General features: G+C 41.2%; 1 protein-coding gene across 2 annotated transcripts in view; it reads left to right on the top strand.

The window, feature by feature from the left end:
- The first annotated feature begins 3,676 nt into the window (after positions 1-3,676).
- The window catches only part of l1cama (L1 cell adhesion molecule, paralog a), a 46,843-nt gene continuing 37,853 nt past the window's right edge, over positions 3,677-12,666 (top strand). For both annotated transcript variants that reach the window (XM_088405699.1, XM_088405681.1), the window contains exon 1: positions 3,677-3,820. The gene's annotated coding sequence lies outside the window, so the exon portion shown is untranslated. The remainder of the gene's footprint in view (positions 3,821-12,666) is intronic.

The raw sequence follows: 12,666 nt of genomic DNA, 5'->3' as shown, positions 1-12,666 counted from the left end.
TAAACCAAAGCATGATTATCATCCCTCCTATATCGGTGATCACACTTATTTTCCCAAGTAGGGGCGCACAAGTTGAACTATGTACGCGACAGTCAACACGCTTAATGGGATGTTGGCGGCCAAACGCACGGTGGGGAATTCAATCACAGTCATTTGCCTTCAATTAGTTAGTGATTACCGCTAGGTCAGAGACGCTCAGATGACCTTGTGCCCTCATAACGACTTGCGCTGGATCAATGCATCTCCAGCAGCATGGAGGTGCGCAGGTGGATGAACCGCCTTAATCTTCATCTTTTTTTGCTGGACCTGACCGAATATGTACTGTATACAGTAGACGTGCATTCACCTTTGCGCAAACAACCTCTCGTCAATTTCCGCTCGCATCTCTCCGGAGTTTTCCCCCATCCACACCGCAGCCATTTACAATATTGCCGCCTCCGTTTCTGCTTTTAAGCTGATGGGATTGTCTCCGTCTGCCTTTTGCTGACTGCGTCTGATTTTCCCTCGCCTCCTGACTTTAGCTTGTTCACTTGATGCCTTCTCTTCTATCTCCCTCCATCTTATCCAATCCGCGCCGGAGGATCGAATGAAGGAAATGCACAGAGAGCTTTGGCGAGGCCAATGGAAGAAGTGGATAAAAGGTTTCCCGCGACGAGAAAATGTCTCCTCTCACATCGGCGCTCCAAATGTGCATTTTCAAAGACTTGCAACGATCCAAATGATTTCCTCTCTGTTGTTTTTTTCTGGGTCATGTTCAAAGGCACACATTTTTTAGTGGTCGAACGTCACCTAGGTTATAATAACAACCTTTCCCGATTTCAAACAACATCTTGGATACAGTTCCAAAGATGCTTATTGTTTGCTTCATTTGTTTTAGACTAGACTTAGAGGTAGAATTTGAGAGTGTTTAATCTGATAAATAAATGGTTGGGCGGTTCTGCATATTTCGAGCGATTAATAATTCATATAGCTCTTTTCTGGAGCTTGCAAACAGGCTGAGTGTTTGTTTTTGATGTGTGATCCCATATCTCCACACAATAAGTCGGGGGTGACTGTACTAGAGAACAATATAATGTGGGGATTACCAATTTGTTGCCTGTGGGCACCAGGTAGGGTCAACGTTCTTTAATATATTTAATAGATACTTAATTTTGAAAATCGTCTGAATACTCTGGGATTCGTTTCGGTTACTCGAGCGCCAAAATTTTACTTCCAGAGAAGTAATTTGGAAGCCAGAATTTTACTTCCAGAGAAGTAAAATGAGTAGGACGTCTTTGGGAAAGAAAAAAGGCCCGGTCAATAGACAGGTGATGAGCCTACAACCTTGAAGAAAAAGAAAGCTTTTAACACGCAACACCAGTCCTACTTGAAATCGTCATTTCTCTTGGTAAGGACTTCAAGCACTACTTTACAGCCAAAAGGACCCACAAATTGACAAGGAACGGATTCTCGACATCATTGTTACCAAACCAGATGAGCTCGCAAATGGCGGCAGCCTTAGAAGAATGTGTGAGACTCCCAACATCGCATTTGTTTGAAGAGAGAAACAAACAAACTAGCCTGTAGTTTGTAAAAGGATGTTTGCTGCCACTTTGAAACATCGGAATGACTTTTGCAGTTTTTTGATGGGAAAATGCTCACAAATTCCATTTGCTTGTTTACTACCTATAGTAATAAAAAAAAATCATTCATTTGCTGTTATTTTATCAATAATATTGTTTCTTTAGTTCTAGAGTTTAATACACGTGTATACAGTATATGTTTTTCTTTCTACATGCATTTACTGGCCCTTTTCTCCACCATTTAAGCCTTGGCGCTTACTGATAATTGTTCTTCTAGAACAATGTTTATTGTATAGTGAAATTACAGTCCACAAAAACGCCTGGCATGCAAGGTTAGCGAATATATTTTGAATATATCTCAGACCAAATGAGTATATCTTGTTCATGTTTGAGGGCAGCTATGCCACAGTTTATTTGTCTTACTTTTGTATCATTATCATCATGGCTGCATCTCTTGTTATTCATGTGGGTTCCATAATAACAGGAAAAAGGCCATTGCTGTGCATTATATTAATGCAATATATATTTATATATTTTTTTGGTGCCCCTTTGAGTTTAACAATTCATCATTCAAATTCCCACAAGCATTTAACATTTTTATCGCCATAATGACTAAGCTTAAAGGTTAGTTAAAACAATAAAAATGAACACTGTGTAAAAGCAATACTTAAATAACACAATGACAGCAAATCCACTAAAACGATGGCGAGTTTCATGCTGCCTCAAAAGAACATGGCAATGGTTAATTTAGGTCAACAGTGCCCCCCTGCAATATAGTCCGATTTAAAGACACTTTATCTTTGACTTTGGTGGCTTTGACCCTCATTCATTGAACTCAGGTGGGGTCAACGGTTGTGCTTCTCAGCTTTTGAAGAAGAGCGCCATCGATCATTGTTCCCATGAAAACGTCTCTCGCCCTCTGCAGCTTTTGTCTGCTTCGCCTGGCACAAGTTACGGCCACGGCTGGCAGCAGATGGGCATGCTGGTTGAACACATGCGCGCGCACGCACACACTGTAATGTTTTGAATGAATTCCGTACCCCGGTCTTTGACTCCTTTCCCGCCAATGCAGTATGACTTCATAGATGCCTACAGTATGTGAAAATTCTAGCCAGACAACCGTGTAGTGTAACTGAAAAATGGTAACTTTGACGTTTCAGAAATAAACCCGTTCACCATATCCAACGCGCGCAGTCCAGATGGCCGACTTGCAAATATATTTCCGGTATCGATATGTTGTTTACAGTACCAGTCGAAACGTCGGTGCCACCCATCACAAACTTTTTTTGGGAGGGCGGTTGCATGGCTACAATAAATGAATACCATTCCATCCATTTTGGATTGGAATGATATAAGAGTGTTTTGAGTTACAAGCACGGTCGTTGTGTGTGTATGTGTCTTACATAATCTTTTTGAGGGGTGGCGGTGCATATTTCGCATGTTGAAAAGCTACAAATTGACATCACACTGCGCACGTGTGCATAATGTTGCCCATTTATTTGCAGTATATATCCTGAGGTCAAATCAGGAGATCTCATCGTCCCCTTTTGTGTAGTTGCCAGGCAACATTTAACAACTGCGAGATCAGCCACGGAGAAAGCCATTATGACGGACAGAAATCAGCCCATCTTCACGCTGGCACAGATAAGCGACGGCACATTTGTTCCTCCCTCATTTTAACTGAGTATATCGTAATCTTCATTTCCAGACGTGCCTTTAATTGTACAGCAATAAACCCAAAGCCACGTTCGTATCTCTGGAGTGGAGGACCGAATAAAAGAATTTTTGAAGTAGCTAGCGTACGGGGATAAATAACTTTTTTTTCAAGGCCTCATATTACCGCCTGTAGCCTGCAGGAGGAGAGGAATTGTGCAAATGTTTCAGGATGCGCTACTTCTTTGACCGATGCCAGAGTAATAATAAAAGCGGCAGGATGCTCACCCTGAGCGTACGCAAGGATGAGGGGCGGAGCGGAGGACAGACGCGCATGTGTGTTACAACGGAGAGGAATGACCGAGGGTGAGCAGAAGTGAGGAGGCGAGCCGAGCCCAGGCGCAGGCTCACACGAGGGGGTGATGTCACCTCCGTGAGGCAGCCAATGAGGGGGAGGCAGCGAGCGCGGCCGGCGGCGGAGGGTGTGTTTTTCTATCACTGCAGCATCAGCACAGCAGAGAGGTGCACACAATCGTCACGCAGCGCAGAAACAAACGAGGCGGCAACACATCCGGTCAAGTGAGAAAAGAAGCATCCGTGCAGAGGTAAGAGCTGACCCTTTTTAGGTTGGATGGAATAGAAAAAAAAAAAAAAAAAAGATGGGGGCTGGGGAGTTGCCTCATGAGGCTGCAGAGGTAGCATCACACCTTTAATCAAATGAGATATAATGATGTCGAATGACAGTGTAGGTGTGTCAATTGTTAACGCAGCCTCACACATCCGCTGAGGTTGTGAGGATGATAATGATGAAAAGCATAATATGCAATCGCTTTCTGTTGAGGACCTGTGGCTGTGTGGCTGAGGCTTTAACGATGACTGTGCGTGCTTTCTTTCATGCTCCGGTTTGTGATTGCATGCAACAGGGTCTCTCACCTGACATTCTCAACACTGCTGCCATTTTGCATTCGCATATATTTTAGATGCGAGCCAAAGTGAGCTTTTAGGAAGATGCGGTTTGCATTTTTCAAACCTCATTGAGAACTCGGGAGCACCTTGCAGAAAAATCCTTTCTGGCCTCTCGCTCATATAAATACCAATTTTCTCCACTCTTTCCCTTCCCCCGGCCAATCGCTGAGTGATTTATTGATAAGCACAAATATAATTGCAACATGCAGCAAGAGTTTTCGTTCAGATGAATGTTAGTGCTTAATAATGTTCTCATGCCAATGTTAAATCTCCAAAAGGAAGAAAGTGAGTTGGGCTTGAAATTGGGAGATGGGCACAAAGATGCAGGCGTGAGGGAAGAGAGAGATGTGACAAGACGTAAGGATTAGGGTGGGGCAGCCAGCGCCGCCAACCGCCAGGATGTGTGTGAGCGTGTGTTCGAATATCAGGCGCTCACCTGGCCTCATGCCATAGAGATCTACACCACATAAACGCGCCTGCTGTCACCCTCTTCGGCCTGCCGTCGAGGAAATAAAATCTATTTTACCGACGTGTTGTCTTATAAAAAGGGCTTCATCCATTATTCTCAAACGAGACGTCAAACATAGAGAATTGTACTCTGCGCCTTTCAAATAACCTCAGCAAAAAAAACGCCTTGCCAAAATTCCAATTTCCTATTTCAAAAAACAAAACACTTCTTTTTCGGAACGCTGGAACAAATTATGATTTTCAAATGCGATTGTTTTCAGCTATAACCGAATAAACTCCCGTTTCGAAGCACCAGTTTATAACACAATTCTGATTGATATTATGGACTGCAGTTTTTTCTGTTGATTTGCATAAAGTTAGTGTGAAAGGCACAGGTGTGTTTAAACGTTTGCAGGTCACATGACTAATTACACATTTCATATCTTCTCTAAGCAAGACTAAAAAAGGGTATAGAGAACAACTCAATCCTATGAGTCATTGATAGTTCATTGATCCAAAATTGATTCCAAGCATGGGGTCATATTTTGCCCCCAACTATCCAAATTTGTATATGTATCTATGGGAAGAGAAACACATATTTAACTCGTTCATTGCCAGGGACGTATTTTCACTTTGTTTTTTTTTTTAAGAGTCTAGAAATTAAATCCCAGATAATTATAAGTACTGTATCTGGAAATGGATGTACTCAAGAACTGATTTAATACTTAAGTATCTGGGATTAATGTGTGGACTCTGAAAAACGTAAAACAACGTCCCTGGCATTGAATGAGCTGGTAATAATACATTAATTGATGATAAGTTGTTTTTTCATCCATTCGTTGATGCTATTGCGATGGATTTTGTTGGTTGCGAAGATGAGCTTAAGGCATTCAAGAAATACTTTAAGGCATAGGTTTGAAACTCCAGTCCTTGAGGGCCGGTATCCTGCATGTTTCCGGACCTTCTCTCTCAAACACAAACTGTTTCAAAAGATTTGGGTCATTTTGAAGCTCCCACGGAGCACGTGCAGGATACCGGCCCTCGAGGACCGTAGTTCGACAAGTGCTTCAAAGTGACAGTAAAAAAATGAAAAGGGAAAGATGTATTGAGATCAATGTTATTGTCAAACCGACCCTAAAAGAAGGAGATTTGCACATAGTCTTGAGACAAAAAGTAAAACATTTCTTGCATAAATGCTGTTCTGGGTGCAAATGTCAGGCAGTCTGGCATCCATCCAAACGCCTTTGGTGTTCCAGTCAGCGTGTAGGAGGAAGAAGCTTTTTGTTTTCACCTGTTTCAGCCTGGGGACACGCTCTCCTCCACTGGCGTTTCCTGGGCAGATTTTGGCTCCAGAAACAATTCTGCTAGTGGTAAGCAGCTAATAAACTGACATTCTTTGCTAGATTCTTTCCATTCGAAACCTAATTCTTGATGTTACGCTGCATGCGAGGAAGTTTGGAACTCAGACTTTTCCAACAAGAAAAAATGCACTCGAATGCCCCCTTAAATTGGAACATCGCTCGACAATGGCAATCCACATTGAGAAACAGACAAAGAATGAAAAAATATAGTTTACAAGAGGATAAACCTATTTTTAACAAATTAATTTACTGGGAATGTCATGCTATTTTTATGTTTTTGATACTATACTGTATAATTACAACTGTTTTTGTGCACAACCATTGATTCACATCTTTTCGGTTCTGTTTCATAGTTCTTCCATAAAATGACACCTTGAACACATTTTGCTTTATTCCAAATAGCTTCACATAACACCACCTAATTTGTAGTGACAACCCAGTATTATGTAGTATGTGGTATGCTGATATCTCCCCGCATGAAGCTATTTCACGAAAATGTATGGAATGCTTGAAGCTAAGATATTTCTTGCTTGTTTCCTTTTCTTTTTTCTTTACTTCATGCTTTGAGGTCGAAACTGGGACAATTTGACTCCCCGCCCTTCTCGAATGCAGCATTCGGCTTAGCCCCCTCTTGTGTACAGTGACCTTTAAGAGACAAAAGGTACCTAGTAAAGCACTCGGTTGCAAATGCAATCATGTTGTCTCTGAGGGAGTGGCCGGAAATGTCACATCAACATGATCGTCGGTGTACTGTTTGTTGTGTGCAACATTGACTACCTTATCGTTAAGTAAATCGTTCATCGTAAACTTTCCGTTTTTTCGATTTTCGAGGCAGATATAACAGACTTTGCTATTGTGTTTCATGATTGGTCGCCAAAGCTTTTAGAGCCTGGGCTGACTTACTGGCTGCTGACAGGTAAAGGAGAGAATGGCACATGCATTAAATGTACCGTATTTTCCGGCGCACCTAAAAGCCTTCGATTTTCTCAACATCTGACAGTGCGCCTTAAAATTCGGTGCGCCTGGTACGGTGCATAAACCGCAAGTTTTTTTGTTTTTTTTTGAGGGGGGAATAAACAACAACTTAATCACCATGTCAATTCTTCTATTTTTACCTCTGCATTTCAGTTATGAATATATTGTTTGCAATAAAAAAATTTAAACAGCCTGTTTGTATATGGTACATATGCTCCAATTTTTAGGCAGTGTATATGGGGACAAAGTGCAAAAAGGTTTTGCAAAAGAAAATGCGGTTTTATAAAATAACTGTTTTTACATCAGCAAAGGTTTTTGGTGGCAATTTGATGAAAAAGTTTAATATTTAATTGAATCATAATTATACTCTTTGAAACTCTTGATTTGTCTTGGCAGTGTTCGAAACACTATTTTAATGCAATTGAGGTATTTTTTTCCCACGCTTCAGCTAGTACACCAATCATATTTATTCTTAATTTCTGATTGAAAAGTTTGACTAACCTCTCTGACGGTTTTGTTGGCATTCCCTTTAGCGCAGCTGCATCTACTGGATGCATAACGCAATCCCAGCGACTACTGTAGCTTTGATTCTATGTGCCTTATAATGCGATGCGCCCTATATATGAAAACGGTTATAGAATAGGCCATTCATTGAAGGTATGCCTTTATATCCGGTGCGCCTTGTCGTGCGAAAAATACGGTATAGACTCAGGTGTCAAAAATGACACTTTCCGCCTCCTCCGTGAATGATATACATTTGGCACCCCCTCCCGTTTCATTGCACACGCAACCATACACGAGAACGCCTTTGGCGGCCTATCAGCTCACACTTTTCTCTCCGTGGCTGCGGTTTGCTTATGACACTGCAGATGGTTGGTCTACCCTATGGGTGTCAAGTGGGGTCGGGGTTGGTGCGTGTCTGCGTGCGTGTGTGTGTGTGTGTGGGGGGGGGGGGGTCGTCAACCTGTCAGGAGGTCTGCAGAAGAATACATTAGGGTGATTTAGGGAGCGCTGGGTCAGGTGGATTGACAGGCCAGCCGCCTCGCAAAGATTATATACGAGCTTTGAGGAGGAGGGAAGGAAGCCTGCAAATGAGGAAAATTGAATTTGCAGTGAGGGAAGGGAAGCAGAGTTAAGATGGAAAGGATTGATTGAAAAGAGCCGGCTAGGATGACAGCGTGATAAAAGCTGTTGTGTTTGGAATGGAAAGGAGTTTTACATAAATGAACCATCTTCTTCCACCATCCCGATCCAGCACGTGCACAGATATTTGCCATACGGTGTTGGCTTGGGATAAGAGTGACCCAACTTGTGAGCTGTGAACTCAACTCACCCTTTTCAAAAACCAGCCTTCACGGTATTTCATGCCACTACAGCTGAAGAATATTGTCAAACGAAGCATAAAACAAACAACTTGCTGCATATTTCAAACAACCACATAGCTTTGCTTTAAGAAAACCTGCTTAGTAACAATAAACAATTTGAAATGTGGTTGTTGGCGAAATAAATATCACGGTGCATGTAGTGCCCCCCTCAGCTACTGCTATTTGAGCATAAAAAAATGAACAGCTAAGCAATCAAATAAAACTCATGTGTATATTCTTTATCCTCTGCCGAAATGGGCCTACTGGCAGTTGCGACGGCCTCTTTAAAACTTTATGTATAGCCAAATGTTTGTATCAAACTCCCCAAAACATTTTAGGTTCACAGGTGACCGCGGTTGGCAGATGAACAATGAATTAGGATGCATAAAATATTTAATTATTTATTATTGTTACAATTTGCTCTATTTTGTTAAAGTACAGTCTCATGGGAGAATTTGTTGGAAAGCCCACACAGTTATTTTTGCCAAATCAAACCGCAAGCCCCTTGGCAAATCTTTTTTTCAGCCCCGGCAAGAATCTAATCACTGCAAAAGCAATCAGTATGATTGCATGAAAATAAATTCAACCCATGGAAAGTCTTTAATTATTTATATCGAGCCAGCAATAAAGACAGGCTTCAGCCCAATGGCCCTTCCTCAACCTCACGTCAGCTAAAATCATCCGAGGATGATTTTGTTTTGGCCTTATCTTGCATTAAGAAACATTTTGCATGAATTGCCTCTCTGAAGGAATAAAAACTGAACGGATTACAAGAAATAAAAATATTAGAAAAACTATGGCAAATGAAAATATGAAGAAATAAAAATAACCTTAAAAAAATCAATTATCCTTGAAGGATAAAAACGGGTAAAAAAAAATCCAAACTAAAATTGGAACATGGGCATGAAACATGCTTGATGAATTTGGAAAAAAAAAAAAAACTTAAACAAGAAACCCACGAAGGACCTTCTTGCCGGCATGTTTTATTTTTGTCTCTGTGACAGTAGTGTCTTTGTCTCCGTCTCAGAAAATCCCTTGCAGCGTATCTTCATCTGCAACGCGATGAAAGAAGCTTTATTGTCGCCGTTACTGAGGACAATCATCCACTAAATTGAGCTTCTGTTCGCTGTGTTTCCTGACAGCGTCCGTAATCATCTGTTGATGGCAAACACGCTTCAGTGAGCCATCGTTTTTGCATGTAGAGCAGCGATTCTTCCCTTTTGCTTTAAAGCAACAATTGGGAACATTTGTTCAACAAATGCCACAAAACATCAGCAACCCCACGGGATGCTTATCTATATATCTGCATCATACGTACGACTTATATTGTCAGCGTCACTCGGCAAATAAGCTCGCAGTGTGTTTCGTAAACAACGGCGAGGGAGGGGATCCCGCTTACGACTTTGATCACTTTGCTCAAACTGTTCATTAACGGGATGCGGTAGCGTTGGTTTTCTGACGTATTGATTTGCTGCTGGAGGGTCCAGCTGCATTTTTAATGAGACTTGGGAGGGATTGAGTGGGCACAGGGGGATGGTCGCGCCGTTGCTTTAAGCGTCATGGCAATGTTCATTTATAGAATATTCCCAGCACAGCCTCTTTTGCCTTTTTCAAACTAATCACCTTGTCAGTCAGAGTCCCAATCAGCTTTACCGGTCAAGTGCGGAAAAACATCCGAGAAGAGAACCGAGAACGTTTAGGGCACACGCGTAGGTATGGAGAGTATTGGCTGGCGGGGGCATCATCAAGTACATGCTACGTCGGATGTCATATATTCATTAGGCGTGGATTACAGACATTGGGAGGAGATCAGGGTTTGAGTGGGTTGTAATCCCCATACGAGCCTAATTTAATCTCACCATCCTATTACACACTACACCCACTCCATGTGTGTAAAGACATGGAGAAGAAAGATTTTCGAGCAGAACGATTTGGCCGTATAGAATGAAAAACAAATGCAAAGAAATGACAGTGGGAGGCGAAGCGCCTCAGGAGAAGATAAAAAGTGTCGGTGAAAGGTTGAATTTTCGGAATTGATGTCACGCATACGTTTCATGAAATCCGACACAAAAGCTGCATCAAAAGCGATAATGCTCCGTTTGGATGGAGGCTTGCTGACAAGTGTTACTAGTAAAGACCGTCCTATGAAGGGAGCTGCGTCGGCTATCACCAATAAAATGGGGGTAAAAAAAACAACAACTTTTTTTTTCAATGAGCAATATCAATATTTTATAATGATGGGGAAACAGTTTTCTTATTATTATACCAAACCCGTTATTCTTTTGCAGAGCCCGATAGATGTGCGCATTACACTTTTCAGCAGACCTTTGTCCCCAATGTTATACGTCAAAAAGGCTTAAAGCACCCCTGAATGTCAGTTTAAATCTCCATACATTCTTAATGACTAGTCACTAGTCAGTAGATTTTTTTTTAATGAACTGCACAATGCCATGTCAACTCACAGGAAGTATGAAGTCATCAGTATGACTCCTTCAAATGTTAGTAAAACTCAGAAAATCCTACAGCACTAATTAGGCATTAAGACTTTGTACAGTTAGCTCCTCACGTTTGGAGTATCATTCCCCCATAGATAGTGCAGCTACAGGAGTTAGCCAAACTGAGTCTCATGAAAAAGTTCAAAGCATTTACATTATTTTGCCTTTGGGACACACAACTCACTCAATTGGCTGCTGTAATACACACACACGCGCACACAAAAATACACACAAATATACATATATATATATATATATATATATATATATATATATATATATATATATATATATATATATATATATATATATATATATATATATATATATATACATACACACACACACACATACTATACAGAATATACCTGTGAATATTGTTATGCCTGTTTTTGTAGGTTGCTTAAAGGGACACTGTGTAAGATTTAGACCGTTTTTCATTAAAAGGAATAAATTAAATGATTATGCATTTCAAAAACATGCAAATAAATGTGTTCTTAGCAAGCAACAGTATGTTTTGTATATAACTGTAGGTCTAGTTATCATTAAGGGCTGCCTGTTATGAAAAAATGGTCTAAATCTTACACAGTGCCCCTTTAATAGTTTGTGTTTTAGGTGAATTATTTAAAGTAGAGCCATACGTTGTGTTTTTATATACACGTGTAAAAATGTCTTTTCTTTAATAAGTGGCTGAAAAACAGAATTTTTCACTTTTTGTCAAACAGCACAAAATGGATCCTAAGCCACGGCTGGGTATATAACTTACATCCCTGTCTCCGTTCTCTCCATTTTTTTTCTCCCTCTTTGCCATGTTAGTCTCTTTTTTGGGTGTCCAAATCTGAGTGCTGTTTTCCTCAGTTGACTGTTTGGAATGAACCGGGGTAATTGGCACGACGCGGAGAGCTGCATCATTACAATCTATATTTAGCAGGCAGTCTTCAAATCTGTGCCATTTGAATCCGCTTCTACTTGTGACTCTAAACATTTGATCCGTGCGGAGAAGAGGTCTGATTGACGCTGCGGGCGCAGATAAGCAGACGGGGCCGGGCGAGGCTCCTTGTTAATACGAGCAAAAGATGAAAGGTGGCGTCCCCAAGAGGAATCTCCGGATCAACAAGAGGGTGAAAGAGATTTATTCAGGCGCACATGTCATGTTGGGTGGGGGCAAAGGAGCGAGTGTTTGGGAGCCAAGACAAAAGAGGAGCACATTGACAAGAGCTCTTCCGTGACACTTGTTTGGGGTGTGGCGCATCTCATTAAATGTCAGGATAACATTTTGACAGCAAGTGGAATCAATCTGCTATTCAACTGGAAACCAAAATGGAGTACGGTGGTAACTCTACTTACGAACGCCGACTGTTAGGAAAAAATCAGCTTATGAAAAGCCAAAGTGGAAAAATAATGTCCCTAGTAACGAGAACAAATTCAAGACGCGAAAGGTGACAATGTTGACATATAATATGAGACACGAGACAGCAGCGCTCGACTGGAATGTAATATGTTATCGCAGCCTGAGATGTCAACCGTATTTTTTGCAGTTTGGGATGCATTTTTTATAACATATTAAAATGCTGGCTTGCCCACAAACGGGACAACAGTTTTTTGCATTGATGTTTACTGTGGTCTTCCAATTTTCATCTTTACTCTTTTCCTCCACACTTCCCACCAACTATTTACACCATAGAACTAGCAAACATAAAATGAACATTAGTTACAGCTAACATTGTACATAGTCACATAAAAACACGTGCGTAACATACCACCTTGGGCACGTTAGCGCTGTTAGTATGTCATTAGCGATTTAGCAATGACATCAACATTAACCCTAACCCTAACCCTCTGC

This window comes from Hippichthys cyanospilos, chromosome 2 (genome assembly GCF_059441005.1).
Source record: "Hippichthys cyanospilos isolate Australia breed blue-spotted pipefish chromosome 2, RoL_Hcya_1.0, whole genome shotgun sequence".
NCBI lineage: Eukaryota > Metazoa > Chordata > Actinopteri > Syngnathiformes > Syngnathidae > Hippichthys > Hippichthys cyanospilos.
This window is presented reverse-complemented; position numbering and strand designations above follow the sequence as displayed.